At 38.0% G+C, this 8,090-nt stretch overlaps 1 protein-coding gene across 2 annotated transcripts in view; it reads left to right on the top strand.

Moving 5' to 3' along the window:
- Positions 1-6,621: 6,621 nt before the first annotated feature.
- The window catches only part of LOC108978657 (dipeptidase 1), a 76,033-nt gene continuing 74,564 nt past the window's right edge, over positions 6,622-8,090 (top strand). The window contains exon 1 of one of the 2 annotated variants that reach the window (XM_018949040.1): positions 6,622-6,740. The gene's annotated coding sequence lies outside the window, so the exon portion shown is untranslated. Of the gene's footprint in view, positions 6,741-6,781; positions 6,831-8,090 lie in introns of those variants that run through there. The other variant, XM_018949042.1, reaches the window with a different exon arrangement.

Raw genomic sequence — 8,090 nt, 5'->3', positions numbered from 1 at the left:
TTTGAGGTGGCCACCTTGTAATTAAAATTGCCTAAATCGAAAGTGAAAGTCAGAGATAAWCCTTTAGTATGTCTGTGTGCTACAAATGGGTTGAATCGGSTSAAAACTTCYCTTAGCCGCMATAWRCCTAATATAAAKATTTTCGAGCTGCCGGGTGACTTTATGCAGGATATATAAAATTAGGTGAAAACTSGCTCGAGACMCCATATAACTAACAAGCCTTATGGACCTGAAAATACTTCCCTGCGCATGAAATATTCGGTTATATCTGAACTTTGCTCTTCCTTCYTTGGTTTTAATTAAAATGGTTCAAAATTGCGAAGTAAGCTAGCGATTTTCAAGCTTACGTAGACTCGGCTAAAAACAGAGAGTTTTTAAAACAGATACTAAAGAAGAATAAGAAGAAGTTAGTAAGTTGCATTTTCATTCACTTAACAAGAAATTTACAAACTTGTTTATGTTGTCTTAAATAATGTTCGTATTAAGTTAATAAACATTACAACTTAGTTTAGATAAGTTACAGGATGTGTTGCACGCTTCAGGCGCCTGCATAGTTCAAAGTATTCAATAGCTGATCTACCTTCCCCACCTTACTTGTGTAAAATGGTAATGTAAATCTTTGCATTTAATTAAAGCACAGATTGAGTAGGGTTTCGACTAGGTTTAACCCGCTGCTTGAAGCACTTTTTAAAGTGCGCAATTAAATAGTCCAAAAGTTTTCTAACATAATAATTATTGTATGAATTAATAAGGCACTGCGTTGAGGAACATAAATTACCTTAACACACATAACTAATTATGCATTGCCAAAGCGTAAAAGCGAGGAGGGAGAACAGGGGCCAAGCAAAAACTTTTCTTTGATGAAGTGTCACTGAACACCAACGGCAACAATAAAAACGCTAAAAACACAACAATAACAAGAACAACAACGGTAGCCAGTAACAGTAACATCTAATCCAGCACATGGTTACAATGACGCGCGCAAACCCGRCCCTCATATCCTTGCCCTTAGCCGTGCGCAGGGCGTTGTTGAGGTGCCCATTGTCTTGCCCATGCTTCGCGCGACTACAAGTGCCAAAGCCGCGGAGAATGAACCAAACAACATAAAAACAACAGCAACAACAATAACAATACCAAAAAAATGAAAATGCTTTAATTAATTGAAACTGTAACATTGGCCTCAGCTGCCACCTAACCAAAAAAAGTACAAAAACGAAACTTTGTTTTGCGCTGTAAAAGTGTGTTGCAGCAGCTGAAGTAGTGGCAGCAGTGGTAGCAGCGACAACGGCAACGGCAACGACATTGCCACACTTTCAATGGTATGAAATAATGATTTACCACTATTTAAATGCCGTGAGGCATTCATTCGCCGTATGCTGGCGACACAAACACACACACATCTATTAACGTGCATACTCAAATAGTTAACCCACTTGAATGGGCACGAGGAGTCTCTTCGAGGAATGTTAAGTACGAAAATATGCAATATAAACGATTTCAATCAAACAGAAATTTACCACTATTCACGGGATGCCGTTGAGAGCGCGCAAAATGRCGCTTTAGCGTGCGTGAGAGTGAAAGAGCGTGAGAGTGAAAGAGCGAGAGAGCAAATATGCTGCTAGTCAGCTGTTGAGCGCGCACATTGCGCAGGCTTGCTCAGCGTGAAAGCTCTAAAGCTCTGGCGGGCGAGTTAATGATTTTGAGTAAATAATAAAACAATTTGAGCGAGCATGAGCGCCGATTTGTACGACTTTCTATTGTTATACTTATGGCGCTGTGTGTCAATTGAAAATGTACTTAAGCTCGAATGTTTCTGTTGGTTAACTCCTCGTTGGTTTTTACACCATTTAAGTGGCGTCACGTTCTTTTTAAGCACTCCTTTTAGAGAGCTAAATGAAGTATAATGTTTTTTTTTATTATTTATTTAGTTTTTTTCTTTTATAGAACAGGGAAAATTTGTATTACCAGTTTTGAATATAAAAAAAATAATAATAATAATTAAATTACTATTTAACCCAAAGGTAATAAAGCAAAAGTCAGCCCCATTTCTCTCGAATAAGTATTGATACATGTCTTCAGAGATTACCGTATAGCTGAGCTTAAGGCGCATACGTAGTGTATTATATATTTTATTATATTTTATTCTTACTACATACTTATGTCAATAGAACTTCGAAAAACTGCTGTGCATTCAATTAGCATGCAGTGCAGAGTTTCCGGCTTCATGTCGCAGAATCAACATTCTCACAAGAAGTTGGGCCGATGTTATATAAGTGGTTATTGGTTTTACAATGGCCAGTGTAGAAGGCATCATGTAGCCTGAGTTTGACCCTTGGGAACATTACATGATGATTACATATTTAAACCCTTTAAGAGTAGTGGCCAATAGCACTACCTGTCCATTCCTTCATCCTTGCAGAGCAGCTTCTTAATGGCATGGCGACGAACTGCTTTGAAAGACTCTGGTTCTACCATATTGAGCGGGCGAGCTCATCAACCGGTTTGTTCCCGGCCATACCTGTGTGACCGATCACCCAGATAAGGTTACAATTTGAAAGACTGTTTATCCGTTCTATATACTCCTATACCAATAACGATTTSATCTCGTACGCAGAGATCGCTTTGAATGCCGCTTGATTGTCTTGCCGGTTTATTTCTATTTATCGACTTGTAGCAAAGACCACTGCTTGGAATATGCTCGCAAARCTTTCCATAKGTATGTRGAGTTTRRTGCGTGGTCCTGCGACTTTTGCATTAAGTCCCTCCGATGTTTTCGAGCCGTGGCATTACCACTTGATTTTACTATCGTTAAGTAGTAGCTCGAGAGCGGAATCATTCCATTCAGCCTTATTGCTGAGGGTAACCTTGAACTTCTTAAWGAAAATTAAACYAGTGGTATTTTACTTGTAAGTCCTTCATGCGCTGAGAACAAATTACCTATGMMAAACYCTTCTGCTGTCATTTGGAGCAGTGTMTCAAACCACCGCTCCGTATGTRACAACTACTTGGCAATTATTTGCTTGCAGCCCGTAAGTGCTTTAGTAGTTTTAGTCATGGTCAGGTCAACATGTTGCTTCCAGTTCAATCAACTTTATCAGTTTATCTTTTAGCGCATTTTTCGCAAGACTATTTTTTAAAAATAACTTGAGTGATTACTCGGAGATTAAAAATCTGATCATTATCTTCTGGTATATACGTTGTTTTCGACAAAATGACCTTTTACGTTGTTGATTTATTTAACCATAGCTCCGTTGTAAGGAGTTAGCTTCTTCCAAGGAGAAGGCCGCAGCCACTCAGGGAATGGACAACAGTAAAAATATTTTATGTCTTTTCTTCTTAAAACAAAAAATAAATAAAATCTGTTGTGTATTTTCAATATTACATATTTAAACTTCCAGAACCCGCCCTTTTTAAGCTTTGACACTGGGTGTTCCCCCTAATATTTGGCTGCTCAAACTACCATTTTTTAATGACTATCTCACTCTCTTACTATTTTTAATTATTTCTCATAAAGATTTACGCTCAATTATGGTTAAAAGTTATACTTTGATGGCCGAATTTGATGTACAACGTCCATTCGATGAAAAAGTGGTGAAAGCTCCATCTACTTCACTGAAAATCACACATTAATGATCAACGAATTGAGTTGAAAGACCAGAACATACGTGTATAAAGAGATATTAGATTTACATTTGTTATGAGAAAGCAAATTTTTAGTGATGGAACTAGGTCTGCAGAGCTTTAAATGAAAGCTCTAAAGCTCAAACATTAATTTTTGTACATTCGCGTATGCGAAGAGTTAATTCAATATGAAATGGAGAAAAAGTCATAAATATAAAGACGATCAAAGAATTTAAAGCTAATATTTAATGAATTACAAAAGTTGCCTTCAGCAGCTAGTTCAATTCTAATACGAAATAGTAGAGAAAATTATTTATACAATCAACGACCGAAAGTCAACACACCGATCATTGTTTTTTCTCCAATAATCCAAAAACAAACAAAAAATAGACCAAAAAATATCATACCAMTTATATCACCTTTCCCGAGTATGAAACTCCTTTCGTCTCAGCATATCCTATTATGAAATAGCCTTTATATGGGTTAGATATTTTGAATCAATGTATCACATTTTCTGAATGTTAAACTATATTATTTTCGAATTCATACCTACTTTGAAAGTTATGGTATGTGAAATGTTCTTAGCCTGAGGTTTAAGCAAAGCTTCAAAAMGTGKCCTAGGTTGTGTTAGTTAAGTAGGCTGATTTCTTGGGTAATCCCACTCGGACTGTCAGAATCAAAGAGATCGTCGTTATCGACAAACCGGCTAGAGCCTGCCACAAGTTTTTTGAGGTGGCTAATATCCCTTCCAGCCAATTTGCAGGGTTCGTAAAAGRCATGTCAACCGAGATGCTTCAACTTTAGACTTCCGAAAGTTGGACAGAAGAGGAGAAAGTGACTTTTCTGTCGTATCTTCCACCCCTGCAATTTAGCTTTACCACTAGCCAATGGGACAGTGTCCTGCCATTGCGGCGTGTGAGATTTGGTAAGAGAGTAGTCTATGGGTCTATTACGTTCCATTCTGATGCAGAACGCACACGTAACCCCATAGGTGCTGGCTGCTGACCAACGGAAATCTGGAAATCTAAAACAATAGTTTATTCAGAGCTGTCTAGACTTCCCCTCCAACCTTTTTCTTGAGYTTTGATACATCTGTGAAAAAGCTTACTGCGCATCTTCTACAACGAGGTATGCGCTTGGAGAAGATTCTGCTAGGAGTAAGATCCGAGTGGTCCAAGTTATCAGGGATACAGTCAAAATGAGGGAGGATTTCGGAATGTCCTTAATGGGTTCCTTAATGTTCCAGTTTCCCAGAGTCTGCCGACTATGCGCATGGATGTTGTATGTGGAATGGCATAAAGTGCCATCGCATTTATCAATCAAGTGCCACGCGTTGGAATTGTACGTRGTGCACCACTGATGMMAATGARTACCGAGAGACAAATAYATGATGTAACAATAYTGGATTGATCACTTTTTCKTAAAGCCAAAGCACAAYTTTTGGTGAGCGGCCCCCCACCATATCCTAATAGTTCCTTTACAACCACATAATAAAATTAATGCCTTCCTCTCTTTAACATTGGTCACTCATGATAGCTTTTTATCAAGAATGAGACTCAATAATAAGTATGAGTTTTAGCTGACTGTTGATATATAAACACTTCTGATAATAAAACTCTTAGTAAACTGGGTGGATTAATATCTATGAATCTTCTGAATTTCAAAAGTGACTGATTATGGTTTGAATATAAAGTACTCTTCGACTCGATAACTGCTGTTGACTCAAATTATCAAATTTCTGTAGCTTCTAGAAACCGAGTGGAGAGGAACATGTATCAACTTTATATGGTTGGAGCGTCGGTTCGATAAGATCTAAAGGATGTCGAAAAAAGYCATTTTATTTATGTTTCTCACCAAAACCGACTACGGAAATGTTATGTGTGCCTTCGCCAGCGGTTAATCAGCCTGTGGCCCACTGTACACATAGATATTGTTGTCCCAAAGCAACAGTCGTTCAAACTGCCACTTGCTGGAAGCTCCAGCKACGGCGCTCACAACAAATGAGCGCAGCACTTGCGCTCTCATACTCGCACTCCATTCATTATGGTACAATATACAATTGTTGTATAACTGTATGTGTGTGAGTGTGTGTGCGTGTACCATTGACCAACTTTTACGCGATTTGTTTGTTTACGCCAGAACAAAAACATTACAACCTGCCACAACAAGATTTTCTAATTAATTTCATTGCTCGTCGATATASGCTGATGTGTATGGGTCACTCTCCCAAACGCTCTCACGCGCTCCGCTTTGTTTTGGCTTATGCACTAGGTATGCCGTGTTGRCACTACAGTGTTRTTTGCCTGGCAAAGCTGTGCGCCACTTTATGTGCTCAAGCTTTTTTATGAAGGCGCACTCAATCTAGTTGGCATTGTTTTTGTCGCCTGTCGGCGCGCTGTTGAGCTTTCATGAGTTAACAGTCCATTGTGCTTTCACGCTTCTATGATTCGTTTGTTGTTGAGTGTAGCGATACACACGCGCCTACATACATGTGTGCACATTATGGGGAAATGCTTGTATGACTGGCTCTTATCCTGTTGTCGGCGTCGTACTCAGCGTCCTCGGCGTCCTCGGCGTCCTAATCGTCGTCGTCGTCATTGTCGTCGTGGCCAACATCATCCTCGCTAGCGTCGGCTCGTTCAGTGATGGCTCACAAGTGTTTAGTAGGTTTTGAAACATGGAACGGCGCTGTTGCATACGCGGCAAAATCGTTGTGGCAACATAAAACGAGTAAAAGCAGGCCGATTTCGTGCGAATAAAAAATACGTCGGATAAGCACATAATTGAAAAAACGAAAACGAACAAAACAAAAAAAGAAAAAACGCACCAAAAACGACCGTGACGCGAATGTGAGGAAGCAGCAGCAAAAAAAGAAAAAAAAAACCAAAACAAAAAAAAAAAAAACATACGGACACACGATACGAGCACTTCGCGTATTCGCCTGTTCGTTCAACCAAAAATAGTCGTACAATTGTACTGCTTTCGAAACGTTTAACCTAATTAATTGTAGTTAGATAATATCTCTCATTAATGTGTAATTTACGCGCGGATGGCCAGCGACATACATGCATACTAAATGCCACGGCATGGCAGCCTATTTACTTTCATATTATAAATGTGTGAGTTTATCTGTGTGTGTATGTGTGTTACTGCGTGAAACTGAAAATATATAAAAGCGAAGTGTTAGAATCACACGCAGTTAAACGCCTGTAAGTAGACTAATAAAATGTGAAATAAACTTAACACCGTGCCGCCCTACACAAAACAACAACAACTAAGCGATTTAGCATAGCAAGGCGGCCGCTAAAGATGCTGTAGCTGATGTCGAGATTGAATACTATTCGCCCTGTTAGCGTTACTACACACATACATATCTGTTTTATGTGTGTATGTATGTATATTTGTATATGGGTTAGGCATCACTATCAGGGCATTTGTATCTAAAGCTGATTTGTTGCGAGTGTCTGACTGTGCGCGCGACTGTATGTGGGTGTGAATTGTAACACCAAATAGTGCGGCTGCCAGACAAACAGACGACGAACGGGCAATCCAAGGCAGTGAACTACTTTTTTAGTATCTTCGCTGTGGTGGCACAATGGCAGTTGGCTGGCAGTAGCGGGAATTGTAGGAAGATAAAAATGAAGAAATTTAAAAATGAAAAAAATAAAAAAATATATATGTATATATAAAAAGAAATAAAAAGAAGTAAAATAATAAATAAAAGAACACAAGAAAAGACGTGAAGCGTCATAATTAAAAAAAAAAAAGGTTTCCGTACAAGAGTATGACAACTATATGCTATAGTGGACCGATCTGAATTATTTATTCGGAAATAATGGACAATAATTTGTGCCAAATTTCGTGAATATATCTTGTCTTAAAAAAAGTTATCTTTATAAGTACCTAATTTTGATTTATCAGTTTGTATGGCAGCTATAGGCTACAGTGATCCGATCAAAGCTTATTGCTTGGAGATTACAGCTCTACTACAGCAAACAATTTGTGCCAAATTTCGTTAATATATCTTGTCAAGTAAAAARGTTTTCTATATAAGCACTTTATTGTGATCATTCAGTTTGTATGGCAGCTATATRCTATAGTTGCYCGATCAAAACGATTTGTTCKGAGATTATAGCGTTATATTGGAAAATAATTTGTACCAAATTTCGTTAATATGTCTTKTCAAGTAAAAAAGTTTTCTATACAAAAACTTAAATTTGATCGTTCAGTTTGTATGACAGCTATAAGCTATAGTCGACGTATCTGAATGATTTGCTCAAATATTATAGCACTACCATGGACAATAATTTATGTAAAATTACGTAAAGATATCTGGTCAAATAAAGAAGTTTTCCTTATAAGTACCTCATTTCGATTGATCACTTTGTATGACAGCTATAAGCTATAGTCGTCTGATATGAAGCATTTTTTCGGAGATTATACTTTTACATTGAATAATAATCCTTGTT

This window comes from Bactrocera latifrons, unplaced genomic scaffold, assembly GCF_001853355.1.
Source record: "Bactrocera latifrons isolate USDA-ARS-PBARC rearing strain unplaced genomic scaffold, ASM185335v1 scaffold_125, whole genome shotgun sequence".
Lineage (NCBI taxonomy): Eukaryota > Metazoa > Arthropoda > Insecta > Diptera > Tephritidae > Bactrocera > Bactrocera latifrons.
This window is presented reverse-complemented; position numbering and strand designations above follow the sequence as displayed.